The following is a 9,523-nucleotide window of genomic DNA, read 5'->3' as shown; positions in this document are numbered from 1 at the left end:
CTAGTTGTTCCTGGATTTCTTTTCAATAAAAAGGAATGTCACAATAAAATCTTGTTAAATTCCTTGCTCCCCTAAAAATGACTAAATTCCATGGGTTCCATCTAGACGTCTTGGACCCCTACCCCATCCCACTGGCTGCTACAGTCTGCAAGGATATCACTCTGGTACTGAACAGGCGATGCTGCTTGGATTCACTTTACTTTATTTATCTGAAGGTCTTCACTCGGAACACACTTCTGCCAAGAAACATCCTACTTTCCCATTGTCCGAAAACGCAGCTCACTCCAAAACCCTACCCTTTTTCATGCAAAATGAAGTGCACAGGTTAAATGGCCCCTTCCCATCCAAATTATTATGGTCTGCTATGGTCTGTGTCTAGATGTTCCCCCAAAGCCCCATGCTGGGATTGCACATGGTGCAATGCTGGGATTAAGGGTATGAGTGCTACCTGCCCTAAGGGTAGAGGCTTGTGGCTTGCCTTGCGGCCTCTGCCTTCTGCTTGCCATGGTCTCTTTCTCCTCTGTGATGTCTTCTGTCATGCCACCCTACCTTGGAGCCAGCCAATTACAATCCGAAACCTCTACAAATGGTGAGTTACATAAACCTCTCCTCCCTTAACTCTGGGTGCTGGGTATGTTGTCTCAGCAGAAAGAAAAGTAACTAGACACAGTCCATGGTGTGCGCGACCATGTGGTGCACGTAACACGCTGAGCTAAACCTGTGCAGGACCTGCCCGGTGCGGTCGGTAGAGGACAGAGCACTCCTCACTCATCTCTTCCTTCTGTCCTCTCTGTGGCTACTGGGAGAATTCAGCAGACAGCTCTAGAAAGAGCTGGTTCTTGGGAAAAGTCACCTTTTCCCTCAGACACACGCAAGTAAATCACAGGCTGATGAGCAGTTTCAACCAACCAACGATTTTCCAGGGAAGTTAAAGTAGCCTTAATTTCAGCCATCTTTCCAGGCCTGATGCAAAGCATTCAGGTAAGTTCATGACAGCAAAATCAAATAAAGCCAAGTTTTCACTGCACAGCAAGTGACTGGTAATAATGCTTATGTATGAATTCTAATTTCTTTATTTTTAACTCCTTATTTTGAAATAATTTCAGCCTAATGAAAATAGTCTAAGACTTTCCCACATATCATTGATCTAGATTCCATGAATGTTAGCAGCCTACGTACTGCAATAAAATGATCAAAACCAAGAAATTGACAGTACTACTACATTATTAAACAATGTACAGATCTCACTCAAATTTCTTCCCTCAGCCCACATTAGTCCTTTTCTAGACCACAATCCACACTGGGATCACACACTGAACAGTCTTCTTAGATCTTGGGCATCTCCTCAAGGCCTCTTTGTCTTTCACGATCTTGACATTTTTGAGGATTACAGGTAAGGCATCTTGTGAAATGGCCACAATTTGGGTTAGTCTGAAAATATTAAGTAGAAAATTCTAGAAATAATTCCAAAGCTGACGTTGCTTCTTCTTACAATACTGTTATAACTGTTCTACTCTGTTGCCAGGTATTACTGCTAATCTCCACCTGTCTAATGTATAAATTGGGTTTGCCACAGGTATATTGATACACACTGGAGAAAGCATGGTCTACACAGGCTCAGCACTCCGATTTTGGCATCCACTGCGGACCTGGAGGACATCCTGCATTTTCAGACTGTTCTGCCCACTGCTTAGAGATTGGTCAGCGTGACAGCCTCCAACAGGCCTCGGTATGACGTGGGGGCAGCAAGACCTGGTGCACTCAGTCTTACAGCCCTGCCCATTGCTCCTGTCTCACCCTCTCCCCCACATTTCTCTCCTTGGGGGCATGCAGACCTGCACAGACCAGGGAGCACCGTGGAGCACTTACTGATCCCCTACCAGCCCTGCCCGCCCACACGCTTCGTGCGTCGTGTTGGACAAAGGCACTGGGAGACGCGTTAACGGCTGCAGTCCTTGGCGGCACACAGCCCTGCACACAACTCCCGTAGGAGAAAACATCAGATGAGGCTAATGTGGGAGTTCCTCAGGCCTCCAAGGACCAGACCCTACGTTCCCCCTGCATGTGACAGGGGACACTTTCTGCTTTCTTGAAAGGTCAGTTCTCCCAGTAAGCGGGGTGCTCAGGCCCCTGCTCACGCTGGACGCAAGCCCTTCAACCGAGCTGCACTCTTGGCCCGACATCTTTCTTCCCTGCGCTCTAAGAATCCTTCCTCCACGGCTCTGTGTGGCTTATTCCCTTCGGGTCTCCACATGACCTCTCAACTCTCCCCCCACAGCAGGGCCTCCCCTGACCGCACGGGCTCTCTTCCCTACCTGCTCCACGGCACACGTTCCCATCCAGCAGGCTTAGGCCGTGACCCATGTGGCTGCGTCTGCGTCTCCGCAGACTGCCAGCTGCACCAGGGCGGGAACACTGCCGGGCACGGATGACCTCAGTGCCCGGAACAAGGCGTGAGGCACAGAGTTCTCGCTGAGCACTGTCAAATGGATGCTGAGCACGTAAGGGGCAGGAGTACTTTTGCATGAACTGTTATTCTTTATCCAGTTTTGCTTTCTGCAGTTTGTGTCACTTGTGGTCAACAGGGCTCTGAAAACACTAAATGGCAAAATCCAGGAATAAAAAAGTTTGTAAGTTTTTTTGGTTTTGTTTGTTGTGTTCTGGTTTTGCTTTTGTTATTTTGAGATAGGGTCTCATATGTAGTCCAGACTCAGGCTGGCCTTGAACTTACTTAGTAGTCCAGGCTGGCTTTGAACTCACAATCCTCCTGCCTCAGCCTCCTAAGAGCTGGGATTAAAGGTATACTCTACTATCTTCCAAAATTTGAAAGTTTTGAACTATAGCCTATTCTGAGTAACATGAAAAAAGTCTTAGATTATCTTAATCCATCCAGTCTGAGACTTGAAACATCCCCTGCCCGTGTACCCACACTGTATGTACCACCAGTCAGTAGTCAGCTGTCTCGGTTATCACATGGACTAGCACATGTGACCGAGTGCTTGTGTTCAAGTACCCTTCATTTCATTCATTAATGACCTCAAGGCATGACAGTAGTGATGCTGGCAATTCAGATAGTACACCAAACAGAAGCCATGCAATGATTTCTTTAAGTCTGGGTGAGGGGCACATGCCTGTAATGCCAGCACACTCAGAGGCTGAGGCAGGAGGAACTTCAGTTTGAGCCCAGCCTGGGTAATTTAGAGACTCTGCAAAAAAAGTGTCTTAAAATAAACAAGGGCTAGCAATGGAAGTCAGTGCAAAGAGCCTGACTTCAGTCCTCAGTATCACAGAAAGCGAGAGCAAGGGCAAGAGCGAGAGAGTGCGCGGGAGAGACCAGCCATCTACTCTGCTGGCGGTGCACTGTGGATCAGGCTACCAGCCACGCTGCAGCCTCCTTATCTATAAAGCAGCAAAGCTAACAAAACATCTTTTCATAGGTCCATCACGGGCAACAGATAACTTCATATATCCAGGCGCTTATAAATAGGGGCTAACAAATTACTTTTATCAAGAAAATATGAATAAAACTTATGCTCAACCTTGAGCCTTGTAACTATAATCCTTTTATCTGCTATTGTGAAACCCCTTTTACTTTCATCACTGTGAATTAATACAATCTCTCCTTCTCTTTTAACAAAATCGATGACACTGTTCCCACTCAAAGGTTATGTGTGTAATTGACATTGATTCCACAGTTCTACATGTCTTGAAAATGAGATCATTTTCAGGACATATGTGACTATTAAATAAAGTGAAGGAAATCACCAAGAACAGCAATGAAAGTAAAAAACATGAGGAAAACAAACCAGCAGACACATGCAAATAAGTACTACTTACTACAATGAACATTTCAGCTGAAATTTTCAAAAGCCCTTCTCCCACCAGTGAATGACCTCCCATTACACACACCTCTTGCTAGAGGGATACCCTTATTGAATTCTGGGGCTGGAAAACGCTGGCTCCTTGGACTTCAGTTTCATTGTGCATGGAGGGGTTCAGCCTCACTGGCTCCTGCTGGGGACAGAGTAGGAAGCAGGGATGGGGGAAACCAGCCCACTTGGACGTGCAAATCAGCGCCCCCTGGGGACCAACACCAGGCCTGCTCTGGCATCTAGGAAACTCAGCGGTTAGCCCAGGACACTGAACTCCTAAGACATCTGTATCCCTGCAGGCTTATATTTGTACATTACAATAGTGACTGCAAAGAGCTGGTCAACATTTGACAAACAAACACTAGAGAGATTCACAGGGGAACAATGAAGAGGAAAAAGTAGACGTTGCACGCCATTCCCTATGTTTAAGATGATGAGAAAATTTTTTCCTCCTCCAGAAACATGGCTAAAATGAGGAACTGATGATGTATATTAACTATGTAATAAATAATCATGCAATAAATTTTCTGGTTAAAAAGATCAACATCAAGTTTTAATAGTTCACGAGGTAAGACCAAGTTCTGCTGGATCCACCAGTTGATAGGCAGAGCCATGAATGCATGAATGGATGGGTAGATAGACACACACACACACACACACACACACACACATATCACACCCATGGTTCTTTCTGAAATTCAGCTTCCAGAAACATTTTTATAATTCAATTTCCAGAATTATCATTCACTTACACAAAGAATTCCATCATCTTTGAAGATCTGTTTAAAAATACATGCTACTTATCAAAAGGCATATGTAGAAAAGCCTATAGCAAACATACCCAGTGGCAAAAGCTTTTCACCTAAGATCAGGAACTAGGCAAGGATGCATGGTATTGCCACATCCATCCAACACAGTACTGGAAGTTCTAGCCAAAACAAGAAATATTTCTTTTCCTAGCAAAATAAATAAATACATAAATAATAAATGGCACCCAAATTTAAAAGGAAGAAGTAAAATTATCACTACTGACAGATAAGATGATCTTCAACACAGAAAATCCTGAAGATTACACACACACACACACACCATTAAAATTAATCCATGAACTCAACAAAGGGCCAGAAAACAAAGTCAACACACAAAACACAGGTGAATTTCTATACACTAGCAATGAATAACCTGAGAAAAGAATTACAATGGTAATTTCATTTACAGTAACATCAAAACTACTTAGAAACTAACCAAGGAAGGAAAAGACGAGGCAAAATTAAAATGATGGCTCATTACTAAAAAATATTAAAGAAAACAAAAATGGAGAAACATCTCATCTGGATGGATTAGAAGACTTAATATTGCTAAAATGCCAATTCTTCCCAATGTGATCCGCAAATTCATTGCAATCTCTAGTAAAGTCCCAAAGAAAATTTTTGCAGAAATAGAAATACTCACCCTAAAATTCATATTAATTCCCAAGGGACTTCAAATAAACAAAACAAACCTGATAAAGAAGAAAAGTAGAGGGCTCACCCTTCTTGCTTTCAAAACTTCCTACAAAGAAACAGTAATCAAAACAACGCAGTACTGGTATAAAGACAGATACACAAAGCGACGTAAGAATGGCTTAGAAATAGACCCTGGTTTATATGGCCAAATGATTTTTGACAAGGTTGCCAAGACCATTCAATAGGGAAAAGACAATTTCTTCAACAAATATTGCTGGGAAAACTGAATATCCACATGCAAAAGGATAAAGCTGGACCCTTATCAACAATACATACAAGACAATTAATTTAAAATGGGTCAAAGATCTCAATTTCTAGACCTACATCATGACACTCAGAGAAAAGGAGAAATCTTTGTACGCCATATTTATAGCAACATCATTCACAATAACAAACGTGTTAAAGAAATCCAGGTGCCCATCAACAGACAAATGGATAAATAAAATATGGCCCATATACACAATGTAATATTCAGCCTTAAAGGGGAAGAAATTCTGATGCGTGTTATAACATGGATGAATCTTAAGGACATTATGCTAAGTAAAATAAGCCAGTCACAGAAAGTATGATTCCATATAGATAAGGAACTCAGGGGACTCGAAATCACAGAACTAGAGAGGAGAATGGTGGTTTTTAGGAGCCAGGAGAGGGGAATGAAAGTTAGTATTGAATAGGTACAGAGACTCAGTTTTATAAGTGAAAAGTGCTATACAGATGCACAGTATTATAAATGTATTTAATACCAGTGAACTGCCTCTTAAAAAGGTCAAGAGCATAAATTTTACGAACTTTACCAGCTTAGAAAAAACTTTTTGAAACTAAGCGACTTACATAAGGCAGTATCTTTGGTAGAATTACATAAAGTTATTTTCCCAGAAGCATAAAGGAGGTGAGGAAAGTACTTTTCCAAAGCCATGCCAAAATTATGTCATATTTTATGGTTTGGTTTCACCTGAGGGAAAGGGAATTTCCCTTACCCATTCTCGTGTAGGGGAGGAAATAATGCAACATGATAGAAATTGCGGACTTGAGGACTCTTCTTTCTGAAACTCTCGGCTGAAGACCGCTACGGGCACCTTTCATGTGGAGCTGACGTGAGCATATTGCCGTGTGACCCTGCGCCCCTCTGCCCGGTGGGGCCCTGAGCAGGGCAGGGCGAGCAGCTGGGCTACCATGTGCCGAGGCGATGGAACAGGTGCGCGGGGCAGTTCTGCGACCCGGAGCAAAGTGGCCACAGTCACGAGTCACTGACTGCAGCACAAAGACAGCTCTCACGTCGCCGAAGGGCACGTCCCATGACCACCCTTGTTACTGCGGGCCGTGCTGGCAGAGCGAGCCCTGGGGTCTGTGGTGACTCAAACGCGCTTCTGTGTGGATGCCACAGGATGGGGTTCCGGCAGGGATGAGCAGCCAGCAAGTGAGCGAGGAACGCGGACTGGAGAGTGCACACCGAAAAGACCACAGTCCTTGGCGAAGGAGGAGGAGGACAGGCCTGCAGACGCTGCTCGCAGGGGAGCTCCCTCACACACCAGCATCCTGTTGGGTTCCATCTGGAATGAGCGCGTTTTCCAGTCAGGATGGCAACTGGTGAAGAGCGGTCTTTCCCTTGGGGTTTAACCTTCTTGATTTTCTCTCAGCCTCTTGAGTCACCACTGTGCCTCTGGGGACAACACTGCCCTCTCCAAAGTGCCGACTTCCTCGCAGGCCGGAGAGAAACCTAGAGACATCTGCTCCCACCCACACAGCTGAGCCCCTGCGCGAGGCGTGCAGAGCACGTGACTGTGGTGCAGCTCGGTCTGCGCGGCTCTGCACCTTCAAAGGGCTGCACTCTCCTGCTGGGAAGGCTTTTCCAAAGCGGAGCGCAGCGCAAAGCAGGACTGAGCATGAGGTAGCAAGTAAGAGGAGCACAGAATTAGTCGCTGCAATTATTTGGAACCGGATGAGCAGTGTCTCCTTGGCTGTGCGCATGAAAATAGTTCCACCAGTGTGAAAACTGATGATGAACGTGAATTCTGCAGGCCAAGAGGACAAGTGCTTCTGGTGGTTCCCATGCTCCTGCTGATGTGTGTGTTCAACGCATAGAGGAGGGGGAAAGGCTGTGGAAGGTTTGAAAACTGACAAAGGAAACCGATAGAAAAATAAGACTTTCCTGCAATCTGTCCATGGGAAAGTCAAGATTTTGATTTATTGCAGGCTTTCTTGGATGGATGGATGGATGGATGGATGGATGGATGGATGGATGAATGGATGGATGGATATGTTATAGGTATACAGTAAGTCCCCAACTTATGAATAGTCCAGTTGTCAACTCTCACAGGTGTACTTTATAAGATTCACTTTGTCACACTTAGGAACAAAAGTGACTTAGGAACATTCTCCCAGAAAAGAACCTGTTTGTAAGTTGGGGAGTCACTGTATCCTAATATTATTGTAAAATCATTCTGATATGTAATGTGCATACAATTTGATATCCTTAATTTTACTTACCACTCTATGAGCAGTCTCCCATTAGGAAACAGTTCTGAAGACATTGACTGTTATTGCTATGTAATATTCTACAATTTCAATTTGTACATTTTTTTGCCCACTTCTTTTTTCCTGCCTTTTTGCTACTTAAATGATAAGAGGGCATAATCTTTGCTAAGCCTCTGCATGCTTCTTCATGTAGATGCTAGAAGAGAAATCACTACACAAAGGAGAGTAACTTTTTAAGGGTCGTGGACTTACTGACGAATTGTACAGGTTTGTCATTCTACTGTGCCTGAGAGAGCTTGTCCCTGCCCCTCGTGCTCAGTGGGAATTCCAATTCCTTTGCAGGCTGAAATTTTAAAAAACAGAATCACAGTGCACAATATAAATTGTTAGCAGGGAAGGAGTACTAAGCCTCTAGCTAGTACTTTTACACACGGAGTTTGTGAGCTGCAAGGACTATCTCTGACAGCCGCATCACCTGGCTGCCCTCAGCATCCCAACCCTATTTGTCTTCACCCCGTGGCTCTGGGACTCAGCTTGTTATCTTCACCTCCTGCCCCTCCTGTGGAATTCCTCTCCCAGCATCTTGGCAAGTCTTGGTCCCGAGAAGACGGACGCTCACTCGCTCTCTGCCATTTCCTCCCTCTCTCTGATCACACCCGAGAGCTGGATGTGCTCACGCAGGAGAGATCAGTGTGCATCCTAATAAAACACAGTGGAGGAAGAGAGGGTGGGCTCTGTCGTATTTAACCCAGTAAACAGAAAGGAAGGGGAAGAAGAGCCTAGGATATACCAGGCAAGTACAATATTCTCTAATAATATGCCTTATTTAGCTTTTCTTTTTCTTTTTGCTTTTCTATTTTTAGATGGCATCCTGTTATGTTGCCAGGCTAGCCTTGAATTCCTAGACTCAAGGAATCCACCTGCCTCAGCTTCCTTTGTAACTGGAACCATAGGCACAGGCTCTATTTGGATCTTAACAGCCCTTTGGCGGGTGATTATCAAGATCTGGGCTCAGGGGAGTGACAAACTGGCCCAAGGAAGCTCGGCTCATCAGTGTCCGGTGTCATCGGCTTCACGCGGTCCCGGCACAGCCGAGGCTGGCCGGCACTTCTCTACCCAGGCCTCCCCAGCCAGCGCCGTCCTGTACCTTAGAGGTCTCTAGCTGCACCACACTTCACGTGTCCATGCAGCACCCACAGACACCTACAGAGAGGTTCTCAAACAGCGACATGTTTTTTCCCAGAAGTAGGACTCTGTACATGGCATTCTTGTGTCTGTCTGCGTCAGGAAGCGTGGGATTTAAAACCCAGGAGAGCTGTATCCTTATTGACAGAAGCATTTACTCACAGAGTCTGGTCGGTCTGATATCGCTGGTGCAGAACAGAAATCTATTAGAGTCAGTAGGAGTTGAATCAATATTTGTCGAGTGCATTGATACATTCGTTAATTCTCTCCTTTGTCCAAAGAGATTGTCAGGTTACAATGACCAGCTCAAGTAGGTGGTAGGTTACATTGTTCCTTTTCTCACTGACCGGATAGATATTTCTAGGTAATACATGCTTGGTCTGCCTGGATAGTGAATTTGGGAAAGTGAAATATTTATTAGGAAAAGACTGAAAGGAATTTATCAGGGCCAGGGGTACAGCAAAGTGATAGAGCACTTGCAAAGTC

This window comes from Chinchilla lanigera, unplaced genomic scaffold (genome assembly GCF_000276665.1).
Source record: "Chinchilla lanigera isolate Chin_1 unplaced genomic scaffold, ChiLan1.0 scaffold00132, whole genome shotgun sequence".
Classification (NCBI taxonomy): Eukaryota; Metazoa; Chordata; class Mammalia; order Rodentia; family Chinchillidae; genus Chinchilla; species Chinchilla lanigera.
Note: the sequence above shows the minus strand (reverse complement) of the source record.